This window comes from Macaca fascicularis, chromosome 16, assembly GCF_037993035.2.
Source record: "Macaca fascicularis isolate 582-1 chromosome 16, T2T-MFA8v1.1".
Lineage (NCBI taxonomy): Eukaryota > Metazoa > Chordata > Mammalia > Primates > Cercopithecidae > Macaca > Macaca fascicularis.
The window spans coordinates 28689991-28716308 of NC_088390.1; positions in this window are offsets into that span (position 1 = coordinate 28689991).

Below are 26318 nucleotides of genomic sequence, written 5' to 3' on the forward strand. Positions count from 1 at the left end.
AAGGCTTCTTGAGGGGAAAGCTGTCACTCTGTGAGATGATTTCACAGACACAAAGAAGTTTCTCAGAAAGCTTCTATCTCTTTGTTATCGGAGGATATTTCCTTTGGCCCTGTAGTCTTCATAGGGAAAGGAAATATCTGTTGTCAGATTCCACAGAAATAAGGCTAGCAAAGAGATCCACGAAATACAGATGTAACTCTGTGAGATGAATTAACAGAACACTGAGCAGTTTCTCAGAAAGCTTCTTTCCAGATTTCATCGGAGGATATTTCCTTTTTCACCATAGCCCTTATGGGCTTCCAAATATAACTTTGCCAATTCCACAAAAACTGTCTTAGCGAAAGGCTTCTTGAGGGGAAAGCTGTCACGCTGTGAGATGATTTCACAGAACACAAAGAAGATTCTCAGAAAGCTTCTTTCTCTTTGTTATTGGAAGATATTTCCTTTGGCCCTGTAGTCTTCAAAGGGATACGAAATATGTGTTCTCAGATTCCACAAAAATAAGGCTAGCAAAGAGATCCACGAAATACAGATGTAACTCTGTGAGATGAATGAACAGAACACTAAGTAGTTTCTCAGAAAGCTTCTTTCCAGATTTCATCCGAGTATATTTCCTTTTTCACCATAGCCCTCTAAGCGCTTCCAAATAGCACTTTGCCAATTCCACAAGAACTGTCTTAGCGAAAGGCTTCTTGAGGGGAAAACTGTAACTCTGTGAGATGATTTCACAGAACACAAAGAAGTTTCTCAGAAAGCTTCTTTCTCTTTGTTATCGGAGGATATTTCCTTTGGCCCTATAGTCTTTAAAGGGATCCGAAACATCTGTTCTCAGATTCCACAGAAATAAGGCTAGCAAAGAGATCCACGAAATACAGATGTAACTACGTGAGATGAATTACCAGAACACTGAGCAGTTTCTCAGAAAGCTTCTTTCCAGATTTCATCGGAGGATATTTCCTTTTTCACCATAGCCCTCTATGGGCTTCCAAATATCACTTTGCCAATTCCACAAGAACTGTCTTAGCGAAAGGCTTTTTGAGGGGAAAGCTGTAACTCTGTGAGATGATTTCACAGAACACAAAGAGGTTTCTCAGAAAGCTTCTTTCTCTGTTATCGGAGGATATTTCCTTTGGCCTTATAGTCTTCAAAGAGAAAGGAAATATCTGTTCTCAGATTCCACAGAAATAAGGCTAGCAAAGAGATCCACGAAATACCGATGTAACTCTGTGAGATGAATTAACAGAACACTGAGCAGTTTCTCAGAAAGCTTCTTTCCAGATTTCATCGGAGGATATTTCCTTTTTCACCGTAGCCCTCTAAGGGCTTCCAAATATCACTTTGCCAATTCCACAAGAACTGTCTTAGCGAAAGGCTTCTTGAGGGGAAAGCTGTAACTCTGTGAGATGATTTCACAGAACACAAAGAAGTTTCTCAGAAAGCTTCTTTCTCTTTGTTATCGGAGGATATTTCCTTTGGCCCTATAGTCTTTAAAGGGATCCGAAATATCTGTTCTCAGATTCCACAGAAATGAGGCTAGCAAAGAGATCCACGAAATACAGATGTAACTCTTTGAGATGAATTAAGAGAACACTAAGCAGTTTTTCAGAAAGCTTCTTTCCAGATTTCATCGGAGGATATTTCCTTTTTCACCATAGCCCTGTATGGGCTTCCAAATATCACTTTGCCAATTCCACAAGAACTGTCTTAGCGAAAGGCTTCTTGAGGGGCAAGGTGTAACTCTGTGAGATGATTTCACAGAAGACAAAGAAGTTTCTCAGAAAGCTTCTTTCTCTTTGTTTTCGGAGGATATTTCCTTAGGCCCTATAGTCTTCAAAGGGATAGGAAATATCTGTTCTCAGATTCCACAGAAATACGGCTAGCAAAGAGATCCACGAAATACAGATGTAACTCTGTGAGATGAATTAACAGAATACTGAGCAGTTTCTCAGAAAGCTTCTTTCCAGATTTCATCGGAGGATATTTCCTTTTTCACCATAGCCCTCTATGGGCTTCCAAATATCACTTTGCCAATTCCAAAAGAACTGTCTTAGCGAAAGTCTTCTTGAGGGGAATGTTGTAACTCTGTGAGATGATTTCACAGAACACAAAGAAGTTTCTCAGAAAGCTTCTTTCTCTTTGTTATCGGAGGATATTTCCTTTGGCCCTATAGTCTTTAAAGGGATCAGAAATATCTGTTCTCAGATTCCACAGAAATAAGGCTAGCAAAGATATCCACGAAATACAGATGTAACTCTGTGAGATGAATTGACAGAACACTGAGCAGTTTCTCAGAAAGCTTCTTTCCAGATTTCATCGGAGGATATTTCCTTTTTCACCATAGCCCTCTATGGGCTTCCAAATATCACTTTGCTAATTCCACAAGAACTGTCTTAGCGAAAGGCTTCTTGAGGGGAAAGCTGTAACTCTGTGAGATGATTTCACAGAACACAAAGAAGTTTCTCAGAAAGCTTCTTTCCCTTTGTTATCGGAGGATATTTCCTTTGGCCCTATAGTCTTCAAAGGGAAAGGAAATATCTGTTGTCAGATTCCACAGAAATAAGGCTAGCAAAGAGATCCACGAAATACAGATGTAACTCTGTGAGATGAATTAACAGAACACTGAGCAATTTCTCAGAAAGCTTCTTTCCAGATTTCATCGGAGGATATTTCCTTTTTCACCATAGCCCTGTATGGGCTTCCAAATATCACTTTGCCAATTCCACAAGAACTGTCTTAGCGAAAGGCTTCTTGAGGGGAAAGGGGTACCTCTGTGAGATGATTTCAGAGAACACAAAGAGGTTTCTCAGAAAGCTTCTTTCTCTTTGTTATCGGAGGATATTTCCTTTGGCCGTATAGTCTTCAAAGGGAAAGGAAATATCGGTTGTCAGATTCCCCAAAAATAAGGCTAGCAAGAGATCCACGAAATACAGATGTACCTATGGGAGATGAATTAACAGAACACTAAGTAGTTTCTCAGAAAGCTTCTTTCCAGATTTCATCCGAGGATATTTCCTTTTTCACCATAGACCTGTATGGGCTTCCAAATATCACTTTGCAAATTCCACAAGAACTGTCTTAGCGAAAGGCTTCTTGAGGGGAAAGCTGTAAGTAGGTGAGATGATTTCACAGAACAAAAAGAAGTTTCTCAGAAAGCTTCTTTCTCTTTGTTATCGGAGGATATTTCCTTTGGTCCTATAGCATTTAAAGGATCCGAAATATCTGTTCTCAGATTCCACAGAAATAAACCTAGCAAAGAGATCCACGAAATACAGATGTAACTCTGTGTGATGAATTAACAGAACACTGAGCAGTTTCTCAGAAAGCTTCTTTCCAGATTTCATCGGAGGATGTTTCCTTTTTCACCATAGCCCTTATGGGCTTCCAGATATCACTTTGCCAATTCCACAAGAAGTGTCTTAGGGAAAGGCTTCTTGAGGGGAAGGCTGTAACTCTGTGAGATGATTTCACAGAACAAAGAAGTTTCTCAGAAGGCTACTTTCTCTTTGTTATCGGAGGATATTTCCTTAGGCCCTATAGTCTTCAAAGGGATCCGAAATATGTGTTCTCAGATTCCAAAAAATAAGGTTAGCAAAGAGATCCACGAAATACAGATGTAACTCTGTGAGATGAATTAACAGAACACTAAGTAGTTTCTCAGAAAACTTCTTTCCAGATTTCATCCGAGGATATTTCCTTTTTCACCGTAGCCCTCTATGGGCTTCCAAATATCACTTTGCCAATTCCACAAGAACTGTCTTAGCGAAAGGCTTCTTGAGGGGAAAGCTATAACTCTGTGAGATGATTTCACAGAACACAAAGAAGTTTCTCAGAAAGCTTCTTTCTCTTTGTTATCGGAAGATATTTCCTTTGGCTCTATAGTCTTCAAAGGGAAAGGAAATATCTGTTGTCAGATTCCACAGAAATAAGGCTAGCAAAGAGATCCACGAAATACAGATGTAACTCTGTGAGATGAATTAACAGAACACTGAGCAGTTTCTCAGAAATCTTCTTTCCAGATTTCATCGGAGGATATTTCCTTTTTCACCATAGCCCTTATGGGCTTCCAAATATCACTTTGCCAATTCCACAAGAACTGTCTTAGCGAAAGGCTTCTTGAGGGGAAAGCTGTCACTCTGTGAGATGATTTCACAGACACAAAGAAGTTTCTCAGAAAGCTTCTTTCTCTTTGTTATCGGAGGATATTTCCTTTGGCCCTGTAGTCTTCATAGGGAAAGGAAATATCTGTTGTCAGATTCCACAGAAATAAGGCTAGCAAAGAGATCCACGAAATACAGATGTAACTCTGTGAGATGAATTAACAGAACACTGAGCAGTTTCTCAGAAAGCTTCTTTCCAGATTTCATCGGAGGATATTTCCTTTTTCACCATAGCCCTTATGGGCTTCCAAATATAACTTTGCCAATTCCACAAAAACTGTCTTAGCGAAAAGCTTCTTGAGGGGAAAGCTGTCACGCTGTGAGATGATTTCACAGAACACAAAGAAGATTCTCAGAAAGCTTCTTTCTCTTTGTTATTGGAAGATATTTCCTTTGGCCCTGTAGTCTTCAAAGGGATACGAAATATGTGTTCTCAGATTCCACAAAAATAAGGCTAGCAAAGAGATCCACGAAATACAGATGTAACTCTGTGAGATGAATGAACAGAACACTAAGTAGTTTCTCAGAAAGCTTCTTTCCAGATTTCATCCGAGGATATTTCCTTTTTCACCATAGCCCTCTAAGCGCTTCCGAATAGCACTTTGCCAATTCCACAAGAACTGTCTTAGCGAAAGGCTTCTTGAGGGGAAAGCTGTAACTCTGTGAGATGATTTCACAGAACACAAAGAAGTTTCTCAGAAAGCTTCTTTCTCTTTGTTATCGGAGGATATTTCCTTTGGCCCTATAGTCTTTAAAGGGATCCGAAATATCTGTTCTCAGATTCCACAGAAATGAGGCTAGCAAAGAGATCCACGAAATACAGATGTAACTCTGTGAGATGAATTAAGAGAACACTAAGCAGTTTCTCAGAAAGCTTCTTTCCAGATTTCATCGGAGGATATTTCCTTTTTCACCATAGCCCTGTATGGGCTTCCAAATATCACTTTGCCAATTCCACAAGAACTGTCTTAGCGAAAGGCTTCTTGAGGGGCAAGGTGTAACTCTGTGAGATGATTTCACAGAACACAAAGAAGTTTCTCAGAAAGCTTCTTTCTCTTTGTTATCGGAGGATATTTCCTTTGGCCCTATAGTCTTTAAAGGGATCCGAAATATCTGTTCTCAGATTCCACAGAAATGAGGCTAGCAAAGAGATCCACGAAATACAGATGTAACTCTGTGAGATGAATTAAGAGAACACTAAGCAGTTTCTCAGAAAGCTTCTTTCCAGATTTCATCGGAGGATATTTCCTTTTTCACCATAGCCCTGTATGGGCTTCCAAATATCACTTTGCCAATTCCACAAGAACTGTCTTAGCGAAAGGCTTCTTGAGGGGCAAGGTGTAACTCTGTGAGATGATTTCACAGAAGACAAAGAAGTTTCTCAGAAAGCTTCTTTCTCTTTGTTATCGGAGGATATTTCCTTAGGCCCTATAGTCTTCAAAGGGATAGGAAATATCTGTTCTCAGATTCCACAGAAATAAGGCTAGCAAAGAGATCCACGAAATACAGATGTAACTCTGTGAGATGAATTAACAGAATACTGAGCAGTTTCTCAGAAAGCTTCTTTCCAGATTTCATCGGAGGATATTTCCTTTTTCACCATAGCCCTCTATGGGCTTCCAAATATCACTTTGCCAATTCCAAAAGAACTGTCTTACCGAAAGGCTTCTTGAGGGGAAAGCTGTAACTCTGTGAGATGATTTCACAGAACACAAAGAGGTTTCTCAGAAAGCTTCTTTCTCTTTGTTATCGGAGGATATTTCCTTTGGCCCTATATTCTTCAAAGGGAAAGGAAATATCTGTTCTCACATTCCACAGAAATAAGGCTAGCAAAGAGATCCACGAAATACAGATGTAACTCTGTGAGTTGAATTAACAGAACACTGAGCAGTTTCTCAGAAAGCTTCTTTCCAGATTTCATCGGAGGATATTTCCTTTTTCACCATAGCCCTCTATGGGCTTCCAAATATCACTTTGCCAATTCCAAAAGAACTGTCTTAGCGAAAGACTTCTTGACTGGAAAGTTGTCACTCTGTGAGATGATTTCACAGAACACAAAGAAGTTTCTCAGAAAGCTTCTTTCTCTTTGTTATCGGAGGATATTTCCTTTGGCCCTATAGTCTTTAAAGGGATCAGAAATATCTGTTCTCAGATTCCACAGAAATAAGGCTAGCAAAGAGATCCACGAAATAGAGATGTAACACTGTGAGATGAATTGACAGAACACTGAGCAGTTTCTCAGAAAGCTTCTTTCCAGATTTCATCGGAGGATATTTCCTTTTTCACCATAGCCCTCTATGGGCTTCCAAATATCACTTTGCTAATTCCACAAGAACTGTCTTAGCGAAAGGCTTCTTGAGGGGAAAGCTGTAACTCTGTGAGATGATTTCACAGAACACAAAGGAGTTTCTCAGAAAGCTTCTTTCTCTTTGTTATCGGAGGATATTTCCTTTGGCCCTATAATCTTCAAAGGGAAAGGAAATATCTGTTGTCAGTTTCCACAGAAATAAGGCTAGCAAAGAGATTCACGAAATACAGATGTAACTCTGTGAGATGAATTAACAGAACACTAAGCAGTTTCTCAGAAAGCTTCTTTCCAGATTTCATCGGAGGATATTTCCTTTTTCACCATAGCCCTATAAGGGCTTCCAAATATCACTTTGCCAATTCCACAAGAACTGTCTTAGCGAAAGGCTTCTTGAGGGGAAAGGCGTAACTCTGTGATATGATTTCACAGAACACAAAGAAGTTTCTCAGAAAGCTTCTTTCTCTTTGTTATCAGAGGATATTTCCTTTGGCCCTATAGTCTTCAAAGGGAAAGGAAATATCTGTTGTCAGATTAAACAGAAATAAGGCTAGCAAAAAGATCCACGAAATACAGATGTAACAGGGTGAGATGAATTAACAGAACACTAAGCAGTTTCTCAGAAAGCTTCTTTCCAGATTTCATCGGAGGATATTTCCTTTTTCACCATAGCCCTCTATGGGCTTCCAAATATCACTTTGCCAATTCCACAAGAACTGTCTTAGCGAAAGGCTTCTTTAGGGGAAAGCTGTAACTCTGTGAGATGATTTCACAGAACACAAAGAAGTTTCTCAGAAAGCTTCTTTCCCTTTGTTATCGGAGGATATTTCCTTTGGCCCTATAGTCTTTAAAGGGATCCGAAATATCTGTTCTCAGATTCCACAGAAATAAGGCTAGCAAAGAGATCCACGAAATACAGATGTAACTCTGTGAGATGAATTAACAGAACACTAAGGAGTTTCTCAGAAAGCTTCTTTCCAGATTTCATCGGATGATATTTCCTTTTTCACCATAGCCCTCTATGGGCTTCCAAATATCACTTTGCCAATTCCAGAAGAACTGTCTTAGGGAAAGGCTTCTTGAGGGGAAGGCTGTAACTCTTTGAGATGATTTCACACAACACAAAGAAGTTTCTCAGAAAGCTACTTTCTCTTTGTTATCGGAGGATATTTCCTTAGGCCCTATAGACTTCAAATTGATAGGAAATATCTGTTCTCAGATTCCACAGAAATAAGGCTAGCAAAGAGATCCACGAAATACAGATGTAACTCTGTGAGATGAATTAACAGAATACTGAGCAGTTTCTCAGAAAGCTTCTTTCCAGATTTCATCGGAAGATATTTCCTTTTTCACCATAGCCCTCTATGGGCTTCCAAATATCACTTTGCCAATTCCAAAAGAACTGTCTTACCGAAAGGCTTCTTGAGGGGAAAGCTGTAACTCTGTGAGATGATTTCACAGAACACAAAGAGGTTTCTCAGAAAGCTTCTTTCTCTTTGTTATCGGAGGATATTTCCTTTGGCCCTATAGTCTTCAAAGGGAAAGGAAATATCTGTTCTCAGATTCCACAGAAATAAGGCTAGCAAAGAGATCCACGAAATACAGATGTAACTCTGTGAGTTGAATTAACAGAACACTGAGCAGTTTCTCAGAAAGCTTCTTTCCAGATTTCATCGGAGGATATTTCCTTTTTCACCATAGCCCTCTATGGGCTTCCAAATATCACTTTGCCAATTCCAAAAGAACTGTCTTAGCGAAAGACTTCTTGACTGCAAAGTTGTCACTCTGTGAGATGATTTCACAGAACACAAAGAAGTTTCTCAGAAAGCTTCTTTCTCTTTGTTATCGGAGGATATTTCCTTTGGCCCTATAGTCTTTAAAGGGATCAGAAATATCTGTTCTCAGATTCCACAGAAATAAGGCTAGCAAAAAGATCCACGAAATACAGATGTAACTCTGTGAGATGAATTAACAGAACACTAAGCAGTTTCTAAGAAAGCTACTTTTCAGATTTCATCGGAGGATATTTCCTTTTTCACCTTAGCCCTCTATGGGCTTCCAAATATCACTTTGCCAATTCCACAAGAACTGTCTTAGGGAAAGGCTTCTTGAAGGGAAAGCTGTAACTCTGTGAGATGATTTCACAGAACACAAAGAAGTTTCTCAGAAAGCTTCTTTCCCTTTGTTATCGGAGGATATTTCCTTTGGCCCTATAGTCTTCAAAGGGAAAGGAAATATCTGTTGTCAGATTCCACAGAAATAAGGCTAGCAAAGAGATCCACGAAATACAGATGTAACTCTGTGAGATGAATTAACAGAACACTGAGCAGTTTCTCAGAAAGCTTCTTTCCAGATTTCATCGGAGGATATTTCCTTTTTCACCATAGCCCTCTAAGGGCTTCCAAATATCACTTTGCCAATTCCACAAGAACTGTCTTAGCGAAAGGCTTCTTGAGGGGAAGGCTGTAACTCTGTGAGATGATTTCACAGAACACAAAGGAGTTTCTCAGAAAGCTTCTTTCTCTTTGTTGTCGGAGGATATTTCCTTTGGCCCTATAATCTTCAAAGGGAAAGGAAATATCTGTTGTCAGATTCCACAGAAATAAGGCTAGCAAAGAGATCCACGAAATACAGATGTAACTCTGTGAGATGAATTAACAGAACACTAAGCAGTTTCTCAGAAAGCTTCTTCCAGATTTCATCGGAGGATATTTCCTTTTTCACCATAGCCCTATAAGGGCTTCCAAATATCACTTTGCCAATTCCACAAGAACTGTCTTAGCGAAAGGCTTCTTGAGGGGAAAGGCGTAACTCTGTGATTTGATTTCACAGAACACAAAGAAGTTTCTCAGAAAGCTTCTTTCTCTTTGTTATCGGAGGATATTTCCTTTGGCCCTATAGTCTTCAAAGGGAAAGGAAATATCTGTTGTCAGATTAAACAGAAATAAGTCTAGCAAAAAGATCCACGAAATACAGATGTAACAGTGTGAGATGAATTAACAGAACACTAAGCAGTTTCTCAGAAAGCTTCTTTCCAGATTTCATCGGAGGATATTTCCTTTTTCACCATAGCCCTCTATGGGCTTCCAAATATCACTTTGCCAATTCCACAAGAACTGTCTTAGCGAAAGGCTTCTTGAGGGGAAAGCTGTAACTCTGTGAGATGATTTCACAGAACACAAAGAAGTTTCTCAGAAAGCTTCTTTCCCTTTGTTATCGGAGGATATTTCCTTTGGCCCTATAGTCTTTAAAGGGATCCGAAATATCTGTTCTCAGATTCCACAGAAATAAGGCTAACAAAGAGATCCACGAAATACAGATGTAACTCTGTGAGATGAATTAACAGAACACTAAGGAGTTTCTCAGAAAGCTTCTTTCCAGATTTCATCGGAGGATATTTCCTTTTTCACCACAGCCGTCAATGGGCTTCCAAATATCACTTTGCCAATTCCAGAAGAACTGTCTTAGCGAAAGGCTTCTTGAGGGGAAGGCTGTAACTCTGTGAGATGATTTCACAGAACACAAAGAAGTTTCTCAGAAAGCTTCTTTCTCTTTGTTATCGGAGGATATTTCCTTTGGCCCTATAGTCTTTAAAGGGATCAGAAATATCTGTTGTCAGATTCCACAAAAATAAGGCTAGCAAAGAGATCCACGAAATACAGATGTAACTCTGTGAGATGAATTAACAGAACACTGAGCAGTTTCTCAGAAAGCTTCTTTCCAGATTTCATCGGAGGATATTTCCTTTTTCACCATAGCCCTCTATGGGCTTCCAAATATCACTTTGCCAATTCCACAAGAACTGTCTTAGCGAAAGGCTTCTTGAGGGGAAGGCTGTAACTCCGTGATTTGATTTCACAGAACACAAAGAAGTTTCTCAGAAAGCTTCTTTCCCTTTGTTATCGGAGGATATTTCCTTTGGCCCTACAGTCTTCAAAGGGAAAGAAAATATCTGTTGTCAGATTCCACAGAAATAAGGCTAGCAAAGAGATCCACGAAATACAGATGTAACCCTGTCAGATGAATTAACAGAACACTGAGCAGTTTCTCAGAAAGCTTCTTTCCAGATTTCATCGGAGGATATTTCCTTTTTCACCATAGCCCTTATGGGCTTCCAAATATCACTTTGCCAATTCCCCAAGAACTGTCTTAGCGAAAGGCTTCTTGAGGGGAAGGCTGTAACTCTGTGAGATGATTTCACAGAACACAAAGAAGTTTCTCAGAAAGCTTCTTTCTCTTTGTTATCGGAGGATATTTCCTTTGGCCCTATTGTCTTCAAAGGGAAAGGAAATATGTGTTGTCAGATTAAACAGAAATAAGGCTAGCAAAAAGATCCACGAAATACAGATGTAACACTGTGAGATGAATTAACAGAACACTAAGCAGTTTCTCAGAAAGCTTCTTTCCAGATTTCATCGGAGGATATTTCCTTTTTCACCATAGCCCTCTATGGGCTTCCAAATATCACTTTGCGAATTCCACAAGAACTGTCTTAGCGAAAGGCTTCTTGAGGGGAAAGCTGTAACTCTGTGAGATGATTTCACAGAACACAAAGAAGTTTCTCAGAAAGCTTCTTTCCCTTTGTTATCGGAGGATATTTCCTTTGGCCCTATAGTCTTTAAAGGGATCCGAAATATCTGTTGTCAGATTCCACAGAAATAAGGCTAGCAAAGAGATCCACGAAATACAGATGTAACTCTGTGAGATGAATTAACAGAACACTAAGGAGTTTCTCAGAAAGCTTCTTTCCAGATTTCATCGGAGGATATTTCCTTTTTCACCATAGCCCTCTAGGGGCTTCCAAATATCACTTTGCCAATTCCACAAGAACTGTCTTAGCGAAAGGCTTCTTGAGGGGAAAGCTGTAACTCTGTGATATGATTTCACAGAACACAAAGAAGTTTCTCAGAAAGCTTCTTTCTCTTTGTTATCGGAGGATATTTCCTTTGGCCCTATAGTCTTTAAAGGGATCCAAAATGTCTGTTGTCAGATTCCACAGAAATAAGGCTAGCAAAGAGATCCACGAAATACAGATGTAACTCTTTGAGATGAATTAACAGAACACTGAGCAGTTTCTCAGAAAGCTTCTTTCCAGATTTCATCGGAGGATATTTCCTTTTTCACCATAGCCCACTATGGGCTTCCAAATATCACTTTGCAAATTCCACAAGAACTGTCTAAGCGAAAGGCTTCTTGAGGGGAAGGCTGTAACTCTGTGTGATGATTTCACGGAACACAAAGAAGTTTCTCAGAAAGTTTCTTTCTCTTTGTTATCGGAGGATATTTCCATTGGCCCTATAGTCTTCAAAGGGAAAGGAAATATCTGTTGTCAGATTCCACAGAAATAAGGCTAGCAAAAAGATCCACGAAATACAGATGTAACTCTGTGAGATGAATTAAGAGAACACTAAGCAGTTTCTCAGAAAGCTTCTTTCCAGATTTCATCGGAGGATATTTCCTTTTTCACCATAGCCCTTATGAGCTTCCAAATATCACTTTGCCAATTCCACAAGAACTGTCTTAGCGAAAGGCTTCTTGAGTGGTAAGCTGTAACTCTGTGAGATGATTTCACAGAACACAAAGAAGTTTCTCAGAAAGCTTCTTTCCCTTTGTTATCTGAGGATATTTCCTTTGGCCCTATAGTCTTCAAAGGGAAAGGAAATATCTGTTGTCAGATTCCACAGAAATAAGGCTAGCAAAGAGATCCACGAAATACAGATGTAACTCTGTGAGATGAATTAACAGAACACTGAGCAGTTTCTCAGAAAGCTTCTTTCCCGATTTCATCGGAGGATATTTCCTTTTTCACCATAGCCCTCTATGGGCTTCCAAATATCACTTTGCCAATTCCACAAGAACTGTCTTAGCGAAAGGCTTCTTGAGGGGAAAGCTGTAACTCTTTGAGATGATTTCACAGAACACAAAGAAGTTTCTCAGAAAGCTTCTTTCTCTTTGTTACCGGAGGATATTTCCTTTGGCCCTATAGTCTTTAAAGGGATCCGAAATATCTGTTCTCAGATTCCACAGAAATAAGGCTAGCAAAGAGATCCACGAAATACAGATGTAACTCTGTGAGATGAATTAACAGAACACTGAGCAGTTTCTCAGAAAGCTTCTTTCCAGATTTCAAAGGAGGATATTTCCTTTTTCACCATAGCCCTCTATGGGCTTCCAAATATCACTTTGCCAATTCCACAAGAACTGTCTTAGCGAAAGGCTTCTTGAGGGGAAGTCTGTAACTCTGTGAGATGATTTCACAGAACACAATGAAGTTTCTCAGAAAGCTTCTTTCTCTTTGTTATCGGAGGATATTTCCTTTGGCCCTATAGTCTTCAAAGGGAAAGGAAATATCTGTTCTCAGATTCCACAGAAATAAGGCTAGCAAAGAGATCCACGAAATACAGATGTAACTCTGTGAGATGAATTAACAGAACACTAAGCAGTTTCTCAGAAAGCTTCTTTCCAGATTTCATCGGAGGATATTTCCTTTTTCACCATAGCCCTGTATGGGCTTCCAAATATCACTTTGCCAATTCCACAAGAACTGTCTTAGCGAAAGGCTTCTTGAGGGGAAGGCTGTAACTCTGTGAGATGATTTCACAGAACACAAAGAAGTTTCTCAGAAAGCTTCTTTCTCTTTGTTATCGGAGGATATTTCCTTTGGCCCTATAATCTTCAAAGGGAAAGGAAATATCTGTTGTCAGATTCCACAGAAATAAGGCTAACAAAGAGATCCACGAAATACAGATGTAACTCTGTGAGATGAATTAACAGAACACTGAGCGGTTTCTCAGAAAGCTTCTTTCCAGATTTCATCGGAGGATATTTCCTTTTTCACCATAGCTCTCTATGGGCTTCCTAATATCACTTTGCCAATTCAAAAGAACTGTCTTTCCGAAAGGCTTCTTGAGGGGAAAGCTGTAACTCTGTGAGATGATTTCACAGAACACAAAGAAGTTTCTCAGAAAGCTTCTTTCTCTTTGTTATCGGAGGATATTTCCTTTGGCCCTATAGTCTTTAAAGGGATCCGAAATATCTGTTCTCAGATACCACAGAAATGAGGCTAGCAAAGAGATCCACGAAATACAGATGTAACTCTGTGAGATGAATTAACAGAACACTAAGCAGTTTCTCAGAAAGCTTCTTTCCAGATTTCATCGGAGGATATTTCCTTTTTCACCATAGCCCTGTATGGGCTTCCAAATATCACTTTGCCAATTCCACAAGAACTGTCTTAGCGAAAGACTTCTTGAGGGGAAAGGTGTAACTCTGTGATTTGATTTCACAGAACACAAAGAAGTTTCTCAGAAAGCTTCTTTCTCTTTGTTATCGGAGGATATTTCCTTTGGCCCTATAGTCTTCAAAGGGAAAGGAAATATCTGTTCTCAGATTCCACAGAAATAAGGCTAGCAAAGAGAAGCACGAAATACAGATGTAACTCTGTGAGGTGAACTAACAGAACACTAAGCAGTTTCTCAGAAAGCTTCTTTCGAGATTTCATCGGAGGATATTTCCTTTTTCACCATATCCCTCTATGGGCTTCCAAATATCACTTTGCCAATTCCACAAGAACTGTCTTAGCGAAAAGCATCTTGAGGGGAAAGCTGTAACTCTGAGAGATGATTTCACAGAACACAAAGAAGTTTCTCAGAAAGCTTCTTTCCCTTTGTTATCGGAGGATATTTCCTTTGGCCCTATAGTCTTCAAAGGGAAAGGAAATATCTGTTGTCAGATTCCACAGAAATAAGGCTAGCAAAGAGATCCACGAAATACAGATGTAACTCTGTGAGATGAATTAACAGAACTCTGAGCAGTTTCTCAGAAAGCTTCTTTCCAGATTTCATCGGAGGATATTTCCTTTTTCACCATAGCCCTCTATGGGCTTCCAAATATCACTTTGCCAATTCCCCAAGAACTGTCTTAGGGAAAGGCTTCTTGAAGGGAAAGCTGTAACTCTGTGAGATGATTTCACAGAACACAAAGAAGTTTCTCAGAAAGCTTCTTTCCCTTTGTTATCGGAGGATATTTCCTTTGGCCCTATAGTCTTCAAAGGGAAAGGAAATATCTGTTGTCAGATTCCACAGAAATAAGGCTAGCAAAGAGATCCACGAAATACAGATGTAACTCTGTGAGATGAATTAACAGAACACTGAGCAGTTTCTCAGAAAGCTTCTTTCCAGATTTCATCGGAGGATATTTCCTTTTTCACCATAGCCCTCTAAGGGCTTCCAAATATCACTTTGCCAATTCCACAAGAACTGTCTTAGCGAAAGGCTTCTTGAGGGGAAGGCTGTAACTCTGTGAGATGATTTCACAGAACACAAAGGAGTTTCTCAGAAAGCTTCTTTCTCTTTGTTGTCGGAGGATATTTCCTTTGGCCCTATAATCTTCAAAGGGAAAGGAAATATCTGTTGTCAGATTCCACAGAAATAAGGCTAGCAAAGAGATCCACGAAATACAGATGTAACTCTGTGAGATGAATTAACAGAACACTAAGCAGTTTCTCAGAAAGCTTCTTCCAGATTTCATCGGAGGATATTTCCTTTTTCACCATAGCCCTATAAGGGCTTCCAAATATCACTTTGCCAATTCCACAAGAACTGTCTTAGCGAAAGGCTTCTTGAGGGGAAAGGCGTAACTCTGTGATTTGATTTCACAGAACACAAAGAAGTTTCTCAGAAAGCTTCTTTCTCTTTGTTATCGGAGGATATTTCCTTTGGCCCTATAGTCTTCAAAGGGAAAGGAAATATCTGTTGTCAGATTAAACAGAAATAAGTCTAGCAAAAAGATCCACGAAATACAGATGTAACAGTGTGAGATGAATTAACAGAACACTAAGCAGTTTCTCAGAAAGCTTCTTTCCAGATTTCATCGGAGGATATTTCCTTTTTCACCATAGCCCTCTATGGGCTTCCAAATATCACTTTGCCAATTCCACAAGAACTGTCTTAGCGAAAGGCTTCTTGAGGGGAAAGCTGTAACTCTGTGAGATGATTTCACAGAACACAAAGAAGTTTCTCAGAAAGCTTCTTTCCCTTTGTTATCGGAGGATATTTCCTTTGGCCCTATAGTCTTTAAAGGGATCCGAAATATCTGTTCTCAGATTCCACAGAAATAAGGCTAGCAAAGAGATCCACGAAATACAGATGTAACTCTGTGAGATGAATTAACAGAACACTAAGGAGTTTCTCAGAAAGCTTCTTTCCAGATTTCATCGGAGGATATTTCCTTTTTCACCACAGCCGTCAATGGGCTTCCAAATATCACTTTGCCAATTCCAGAAGAACTGTCTTAGCGAAAGGCTTCTTGAGGGGATGGCTGTAACTCTGTGAGATGATTTCACAGAACACAAAGAAGTTTCTCAGAAAGCTTCTTTCTCTTTGTTATCGGAGGATATTTCCTTTGGCCCTATAGTCTTTAAAGGGATCAGAAATATCTGTTGTCAGATTCCACAAAAATAAGGCTAGCAAAGAGATCCACGAAATACAGATGTAACTCTGTGAGATGAATTAACAGAACACTGAGCAGTTTCTCAGAAAGCTTCTTTCCAGATTTCATCGGAGGATATTTCCTTTTTCACCATAGCCCTCTATGGGCTTCCAAATATCACTTTGCCAATTCCACAAGAACTGTCTTAGCGAAAGGCTTCTTGAGGGGAAGGCTGTAACTCCGTGATTTGATTTCACAGAACACAAAGAAGTTTCTCAGAAAGCTTCTTTCCCTTTGTTATCGGAGGATATTTCCTTTGGCCCTACAGTCTTCAAAGGGAAAGAAAATATCTGTTGTCAGATTCCACAGAAATAAGGCTAGCAAAGAGATCCACGAAATACAGATGTAACTCTGTCAGATGAATTAACAGAACACTGAGCAGTTTCTCAGAAAGCTTCTTTCCAGATTTCATCGGAGGATATTTCCTTTTTCACCATAGCCCTTATGGGCTTCCAAATATCACTTTGCCAATTCCCCAAGAACTGTCTTAGCGAAAGGCTTCTTGAGGGGAAGGCTGTAACTCTGTGAGATGATTTCACAGAACACAAAGAAGTTTCTCAGAAAGCTTCTTTCTCTTTGTTATCGGAGGATATTTCCTTTGGCCCTATTGTCTTCAAAGGGAAAGGAAATATGTGTTGTCAGATTAAACAGAAATAAGGCTAGCAAAAAGATCCACGAAATACAGATGTAACACTGTGAGATGAATTAACAGAACACTAAGCAGTTTCTCAGAAAGCTTCTTTCCAGATTTCATCGGAGGATATTTCCTTTTTCACCATAGCCCTCTATGGGCTTCCAAATATCACTTTGCGAATTCCACAAGAACTGTCTTAGCGAAAGGCTTCTTGAGGGGAAAGCTGTAACTCTGTGAGATGATTTCACAGAACACAAAGAAGTTTCTCAGAAAGCTTCTTTCCCTTTGTTATCGGAGGATATTTCCTTTGGCCCTATAGTCTTTAAAGGGATCCGAAATATCTGTTGTCAGATTCCACAGAAATAAGGCTAGCAAAGAGATCCACGAAATACAGATGTAACTCTGTGAGATGAATTAACAGAACACTAAGGAGTTTCTCAGAAAGCTTCTTTCCAGATTTCATCGGAGGATATTTCCTTTTTCACCATAGCCCTCTAGGGGCTTCCAAATATCACTTTGCAAATTCCACAAGAACTGTCTAAGCGAAAGGCTTCTTGAGGGGAAGGCTGTAACTCTGTGTGATGATTTCACGGAACACAAAGAAGTTTCTCAGAAAGTTTCTTTCTCTTTGTTATCGGAGGATATTTCCATTGGCCCTATAGTCTTCAAAGGGAAAGGAAATATCTGTTGTCAGATTCCACAGAAATAAGGCTAGCAAAAAGATCCACGAAATACAGATGTAACTCTGTGAGATGAATTAAGAGAACACTAAGCAGTTTCTCAGAAAGCTTCTTTCCAGATTTCATCGGAGGATATTTCCTTTTTCACCATAGCCCTTATGAGCTTCCAAATATCACTTTGCCAATTCCACAAGAACTGTCTTAGCGAAAGGCTTCTTGAGTGGTAAGCTGTAACTCTGTGAGATGATTTCACAGAACACAAAGAAGTTTCTCAGAAAGCTTCTTTCCCTTTGTTATCTGAGGATATTTCCTTTGGCCCTATAGTCTTCAAAGGGAAAGGAAATATCTGTTGTCAGATTCCACAGAAATAAGGCTAGCAAAGAGATCCACGAAATACAGATGTAACTCTGTGAGATGAATTAACAGAACACTGAGCAGTTTCTCAGAAAGCTTCTTTCCCGATTTCATCGGAGGATATTTCCTTTTTCACCATAGCCCTCTATGGGCTTCCAAATATCACTTTGCCAATTCCACAAGAACTGTCTTAGCGAAAGGCTTCTTGAGGGGAAAGCTGTAACTCTTTGAGATGATTTCACAGAACACAAAGAAGTTTCTCAGAAAGCTTCTTTCTCTTTGTTACCGGAGGATATTTCCTTTGGCCCTATAGTCTTTAAAGGGATCCGAAATATCTGTTCTCAGATTCCACAGAAATAAGGCTAGCAAAGAGATCCACGAAATACAGATGTAACTCTGTGAGATGAATTAACAGAACACTGAGCAGTTTCTCAGAAAGCTTCTTTCCAGATTTCATAGGAGGATATTTCCTTTTTCACCATAGCCCTCTATGGGCTTCCAAATATCACTTTGCCAATTCCACAAGAACTGTCTTAGCGAAAGGCTTCTTGAGGGGAAGTCTGTAACTCTGTGAGATGATTTCACAGAACACAATGAAGTTTCTCAGAAAGCTTCTTTCTCTTTGTTATCGGAGGATATTTCCTTTGGCCCTATAGTCTTCAAAGGGAAAGGAAATATGTGTTCTCAGATTCCACAGAAATAAGGCTAGCAAAGAGATCCACGAAATACAGATGTAACTCTGTGAGATGAATTAACAGAACACTAAGCAGTTTCTCAGAAAGCTTCTTTCCAGATTTCATCGGAGGATATTTCCTTTTTCACCATAGCCCTGTATGGGCTTCCAAATATCACTTTGCCAATTCCACAAGAACTGTCTTAGCGAAAGGCTTCTTGAGGGGAAGGCTGTAACTCTGTGAGATGATTTCACAGAACACAAAGAAGTTTCTCAGAAAGCTTCTTTCTCTTTGTTATCGGAGGATATTTCCTTTGGCCCTATAATCTTCAAAGGGAAAGGAAATATCTGTTGTCAGATTCCACAGAAATAAGGCTAACAAAGAGATCCACGAAATACAGATGTAACTCTGTGAGATGAATTAACAGAACACTGAGCGGTTTCTCAGAAAGCTTCTTTCCAGATTTCATCGGAGGATATTTCCTTTTTCACCATAGCTCTCTATGGGCTTCCTAATATCACTTTGCCAATTCAAAAGAACTGTCTTTCCGAAAGGCTTCTTGAGGGGAAAGCTGTAACTCTGTGAGATGATTTCACAGAACACAAAGAAGTTTCTCAGAAAGCTTCTTTCTCTTTGTTATCGGAGGATATTTCCTTTGGCCCTATAGTCTTTAAAGGGATCCGAAATATCTGTTCTCAGATACCACAGAAATGAGGCTAGCAAAGAGATCCACGAAATACAGATGTAACTCTGTGAGATGAATTAACAGAACACTAAGCAGTTTCTCAGAAAGCTTCTTTCCAGATTTCATCGGAGGATATTTCCTTTTTCACCATAGCCCTGTATGGGCTTCCAAATATCACTTTGCCAATTCCACAAGAACTGTCTTAGCGAAAGACTTCTTGAGGGGAAAGGTGTAACTCTGTGATTTGATTTCACAGAACACAAAGAAGTTTCTCAGAAAGCTTCTTTCTCTTTGTTATCGGAGGATATTTCCTTTGGCCCTATAGTCTTCAAAGGGAAAGGAAATATCTGTTCTCAGATTCCACAGAAATAAGGCTAGCAAAGAGAAGCACGAAATACAGATGTAACTCTGTGAGGTGAACTAACAGAACACTAAGCAGTTTCTCAGAAAGCTTCTTTCGAGATTTCATCGGAGGATATTTCCTTTTTCACCATATCCCTCTATGGGCTTCCAAATATCACTTTGCCAATTCCACAAGAACTGTCTTAGCGAAAAGCATCTTGAGGGGAAAGCTGTAACTCTGAGAGATGATTTCACAGAACACAAAGAAGTTTCTCAGAAAGCTTCTTTCCCTTTGTTATCGGAGGATATTTCCTTTGGCCCTATAGTCTTCAAAGGGAAAGGAAATATCTGTTGTCAGATTCCACAGAAATAAGGCTAGCAAAGAGATCCACGAAATACAGATGTAACTCTGTGAGATGAATTAACAGAACTCTGAGCAGTTTCTCAGAAAGCTTCTTTCCAGATTTCATCGGAGGATATTTCCTTTTTCACCATAGCCCTCTATGGGCTTCCAAATATCACTTTGCCAATTCCAAAAGAACTGTCTTAGCGAAAGGCTTCTTGAGGGGAAAGCTGTAACTCTTTGAGATGATTTCACAGAACACAAAGAAGTTTCTCAGAAAGCTTCTTTCCCTTTGTTATCGGAGGGTATTTCCTTTGGCCCTACAGTCTTCAAAGGGAAAGGAAATATCTGTTGTCAGATTCCACAGAAATAAGGCTAGCAAAGAGATCCACGAAATACAGATGTAACCCTGTCAGGTGAATTAACAGAACACTGAGCAGTTTCTCAGAAAGCTTCTTTCCAGATTTCATCGGAGGATATTTCCTTTTTCACCATAGCCCTTATGGGCTTCCAAATATCACTTTGCCAATTCCACAAGAACTGTCTTAGCGAAAGGCTTCTTGAGGGGAAGGCTGTAACTCTGTGAGATGATTTCACAGAACACAAAGAAGTTTCTCAGAAAGCTTCTTTCTCTTTGTTATCGGAGGATATTTCCTTTGGCCCTATCGTCTTTAAAGGGATCCGAAATATCTGTTCTCAGATTCCACAGAAATGAGGCTAGCAAAGAGATCCACGAAATACAGATGTAACTCTGTGAGATGAATTAACAGAACACTAAGCAGTTTCTCAGAAAGCTTCTTTCCAGATTTCATCGGAGGTTATTTCCTTTTTCACCATAGCCCTGTATGGGCTTCCAAATATCACTTTGCCAATTCCACAAGAACTGTCTTAGCGAAAGTCTTCTTGAGGGGAAAGGTGTAACTCTGTGATTTGATTTCACAGAACACAAAGAAGTTTCTCAGAAAGCTTCTTTCTCTTTGTTATCGGAGGATATTTCCTTTGGCCCTATAGTCTTCAAAGGGAAAGGAAATATCTGTTGTCAGATTCCACAGAAATAAGGCTAGCAAAGAGATCCACGAAATACAGATGTAACTCTGTGAGATGAATTAACAGAACACTGAGCAATTTCTCAGAAAGCTTCTTTCCAGATTTCATCGGAGGATTTTTCCTTTTTCACCATAGCCCTCTATGGGCTTCCAAATATCACTTTGCCAATTCCACAAGAACTGTCTTAGCGAAAGGCTTCTTGAGGGGAAAGGGGTACCTCTGTGAGATGATTTCAGAGAACACAAAGAGGTTTCTCAGAAAGCTTCTTTCTCTTTGTTATCGGAGGATATTTCCTTTGGCCGTATAGTCTTCAAAGGGAAAGGAAATATCGGTTGTCAGATTCCCCAAAAATAAGGCTAGCAAGAGATCCACGAAATACAGATGTACCTATGGGAGTTGAATTAACAGAACACTAAGTAGTTTCTCAGAAAGCTTCTTTCCAGATTTCATCCGAGGATATTTCCTTTTTCACCATAGCCCTGTATGGGCTTCCAAATATCACTTTGCAAATTCCACAAGAACTGTCTTAGCGAAAGGCTTCTTGAGGGGAAAGCTGTAAGTAGGTGAGATGATTTCACAGAACAAAAAGAAGTTTCTCAGAAAGCTTCTTTCTCTTTGTTATCGGAGGATATTTCCTTTGGTCCTATAGCATTTAAAGGGATCCGAAATATCTGTTCTCAGATTCCACAGAAATAAACCTAGCAAAGAGATCCACGAAATACAGATGAAACTATGTGTGATGAATTAACAGAACACTGAGCAGTTTCTCAGAAAGCTTCTTTCCAGATTTCATCGGAGGATGTTTCCTTTTTCACCATACCCCTTATGGGCTTCCAGATATCACTTTGCCAATTCCACAAGAACTGTCTTAGCGAAAGGCTTCTTGAGGGGAAAGCTGTCACTCTGTGAGATGATTTCACAGAACACAAAGAAGTTTCTCAGAAAGCTTCTTTCTCTTTGTTATGGGAGGTTATTTCCTTTGGCCCTATAGTCTTCAAAGGGATCCGAAATATGTGTTCTCAGATTCCAAAAAATAAGGTTAGCAAAGAGATCCACGAAATACAGATGTAACTCTGTGAGATGAATTAACAGAACACTAAGTAGTTTCTCAGAAAGCTTCTTTCCAGATTTCATCCGAGGATATTTCCTTTTTCACCGTAGCCCTCTATGGGCTTCCAAATATCACTTTGCCAATTCCACAAGAACTGTCTTAGCGAAAGGCTTCTTGAGGGGAAAGCTATAACTCTGTGAGATGATTTCACCGAACACAAAGAAGTTTCTCAGAAAGCTTCTTTCTCTTTGTTATCGGAAGATATTTCCTTTGGCTCTATAGTCTTCAAAGGGAAAGGAAATATCTGTTGTCAGATTCCACAGAAATAAGGCTAGCAAAGAGATCCACGAAATACAGATGTAACTCTGTGAGATGAATTAACAGAACACTGAGCAGTTTCTCAGAAAGCTTCTTTCCAGATTTCATGGGAGGATATTTACTTTTTCACCATAGCCCTTATGGGCTTCCAAATATCACTTTGCCAATTCCACAAGAACTGTCTTAGCGAAAGGCTTCTTGAGGGGAAAGCTGTCACTCTGTGAGATGATTTCACAGACACAAAGAAGTTTCTCAGAAAGCTTCTATCTCTTTGTTATCGGAGGATATTTCCTTTGGCCCTGTAGTCTTCATAGGGAAAGGAAATATCTGTTGTCAGATTCCACAGAAATAAGGCTAGCAAAGAGATCCACGAAATACAGATGTAACTCTGTGAGATGAATTAACAGAACACTGAGCAGTTTCTCAGAAAGCTTCTTTCCAGATTTCATCGGAGGATATTTCCTTTTTCACCATAGCCCTTATGGGCTTCCAAATATAACTTTGCCAATTCCACAAAAACTGTCTTAGCGAAAGGCTTCTTGAGGGGAAAGCTGTCACGCTGTGAGATGATTTCACAGAACACAAAGAAGATTCTCAGAAAGCTTCTTTCTCTTTGTTATTGGAAGATATTTCCTTTGGCCCTGTAGTCTTCAAAGGGATACGAAATATGTGTTCTCAGATTCCACAAAAATAAGGCTAGCAAAGAGATCCACGAAATACAGATGTAACTCTGTGAGATGAATGAACAGAACACTAAGTAGTTTCTCAGAAAGCTTCTTTCCAGATTTCATCCGAGTATATTTCCTTTTTCACCATAGCCCTCTAAGCGCTTCCAAATAGCACTTTGCCAATTCCACAAGAACTGTCTTAGCGAAAGGCTTCTTGAGGGGAAAACTGTAACTCTGTGAGATGATTTCACAGAACACAAAGAAGTTTCTCAGAAAGCTTCTTTCTCTTTGTTATCGGAGGATATTTCCTTTGGCCCTATAGTCTTTAAAGGGATCCGAAACATCTGTTCTCAGATTCCACAGAAATAAGGCTAGCAAAGAGATCCACGAAATACAGATGTAACTACGTGAGATGAATTACCAGAACACTGAGCAGTTTCTCAGAAAGCTTCTTTCCAGATTTCATCGGAGGATATTTCCTTTTTCACCATAGCCCTCTATGGGCTTCCAAATATCACTTTGCCAATTCCACAAGAACTGTCTTAGCGAAAGGCTTTTTGAGGGGAAAGCTGTAACTCTGTGAGATGATTTCACAGAACACAAAGAGGTTTCTCAGAAAGCTTCTTTCTCTGTTATCGGAGGATATTTCCTTTGGCCTTATAGTCTTCAAAGAGAAAGGAAATATCTGTTCTCAGATTCCACAGAAATAAGGCTAGCAAAGAGATCCACGAAATACCGATGTAACTCTGTGAGATGAATTAACAGAACACTGAGCAGTTTCTCAGAAAGCTTCTTTCCAGATTTCATCGGAGGATATTTCCTTTTTCACCATAGACCTCTAAGGGCTTCCAAATATCACTTTGCCAATTCCAAAAGAACTGTCTTAGCGAAAGGCTTCTTGAGGGGAAAGCTGTAACTCTGTGAGATGATTTCACAGAACACAAAGAAGTTTCTCAGAAAGCTTCTTTCTCTTTGTTATCGGAGGATATTTCCTTTGGCCCTATAGTCTTTAAAGGGATCCGAAATATCTGTTCTCAGATTCCACAGAAATGAGGCTAGCAAAGAGATCCACGAAATACAGATGTAACTCTTTGAGATGAATTAAGAGAACACTAAGCAGTTTTTCAGAAAGCTTCTTTCCAGATTTCATCGGAGGATATTTCCTTTTTCACCATAGCCCTGTATGGGCTTCCAAATATCACTTTGCCAATTCCACAAGAACTGTCTTAGCGAAAGGCTTCTTGAGGGGCAAGGTGTAACTCTGTGAGATGATTTCACAGAAGACAAAGAAGTTTCTCAGAAAGCTTCTTTCTCTTTGTTTTTGGAGGATATTTCCTTAGGCCCTATAGTCTTCAAAGGGATAGGAAATATCTGTTCTCAGATTCCACAGAAATAAGGCTAGCAAAGAGATCCACGAAATACAGATGTAACTCTGTGAGATGAATTAACAGAATACTGAGCAGTTTCTCAGAAAGCTTCTTTCCAGATTTCATCGGAGGATATTTCCTTTTTCACCATAGCCCTCTATGGGCTTCCAAATATCACTTTGCCAATTCCAAAAGAACTGTCTTACCGAAAGGCTTCTTGAGGGGAAAGCTGTAACTCTGTGAGATGATTTCACAGAACACAAAGAGGTTTCTCAGAAAGCTTCTTTCTCTTTGTTATCGGAGGATATTTCCTTTGGCCCTATAGTCTTCAAAGGGAAAGGAAATATCTGTTCTCACATTCCACAGAAATAAGGCTAGCAAAGAGATCCACGAAATACAGATGTAACTCTGTGAGTTGAATTAACAGAACACTGAGCAGTTTCTCAGAAAGCTTCTTTCCAGATTTCATCGGAGGATATTTCCTTTTTCACCATAGCCCTCTATGGGCTTCCAAATATCACTTTGCCAATTCCAAAAGAACTGTCTTAGCGAAAGTCTTCTTGAGGGGAATGTTGTAACTCTGTGAGATGATTTCACAGAACACAAAGAAGTTTCTCAGAAAGCTTCTTTCTCTTTGTTATCGGAGGATATTTCCTTTGGCCCTATAGTCTTTAAAGGGATCAGAAATATCTGTTCTCAGATTCCACAGAAATAAGGCTAGCAAAGATATCCACGAAATACAGATGTAACTCTGTGAGATGAATTGACAGAACACTGAGCAGTTTCTCAGAAAGCTTCTTTCCAGATTTCATCGGAGGATATTTCCTTTTTCACCATAGCCCTCTATGGGCTTCCAAATATCACTTTGCTAATTCCACAAGAACTGTCTTAGCGAAAGGCTTCTTGAGGGGAAAGCTGTAACTCTGTGAGATGATTTCACAGAACACAAAGAAGTTTCTCAGAAAGCTTCTTTCCCTTTGTTATCGGAGGATATTTCCTTTGGCCCTATAGTCTTCAAAGGGAAAGGAAATATCTGTTGTCAGATTCCACAGAAATAAGGCTAGCAAAGAGATCCACGAAATACAGATGTAACTCTGTGAGATGAATTAACAGAACACTGAGCAATTTCTCAGAAAGCTTCTTTCCAGATTTCATCGGAGGATATTTCCTTTTTCACCATAGCCCTCTATGGGCTTCCAAATATCACTTTGCCAATTCCACAAGAACTGTCTTAGCGAAAGGCTTCTTGAGGGGAAAGGGGTACCTCTGTGAGATGATTTCAGAGAACACAAAGAGGTTTCTCAGAAAGCTTCTTTCTCTTTGTTATCGGAGGATATTTCCTTTGGCCGTATAGTCTTCAAAGGGAAAGGAAATATCGGTTGTCAGATTCCCCAAAAATAAGGCTAGCAAGAGATCCACGAAATACAGATGTACCTATGGGAGATGAATTAACAGAACACTAAGTAGTTTCTCAGAAAGCTTCTTTCCAGATTTCATCCGAGGATATTTCCTTTTTCACCATAGACCTGTATGGGCTTCCAAATATCACTTTGCAAATTCCACAAGAACTGTCTTAGCGAAAGGCTTCTTGAGGGGAAAGCTGTAAGTAGGTGAGATGATTTCACAGAACAAAAAGAAGTTTCTCAGAAAGCTTCTTTCTCTTTGTTATCGGAGGATATTTCCTTTGGTCCTATAGCATTTAAAGGATCCGAAATATCTGTTCTCAGATTCCACAGAAATAAACCTAGCTAAGAGATCCACGAAATACAGATGTAACTCTGTGTGATGAATTAACAGAACACTGAGCAGTTTCTCAGAAAGCTTCTTTCCAGATTTCATCGGAGGATGTTTCCTTTTTCACCATAGCCCTTATGGGCTTCCAGATATCACTTTGCCAATTCCACAAGAAGTGTCTTAGGGAAAGGCTTCTTGAGGGGAAGGCTGTAACTCTGTGAGATGATTTCACAGAACAAAGAAGTTTCTCAGAAGGCTACTTTCTCTTTGTTATCGGAGGATATTTCCTTAGGCCCTATAGTCTTCAAAGGGATCCGAAATATGTGTTCTCAGATTCCAAAAAATAAGGTTAGCAAAGAGATCCACGAAATACAGATGTAACTCTGTGAGATGAATTAACAGAACACTAAGTAGTTTCTCAGAAAACTTCTTTCCAGATTTCATCCGAGGATATTTCCTTTTTCACCGTA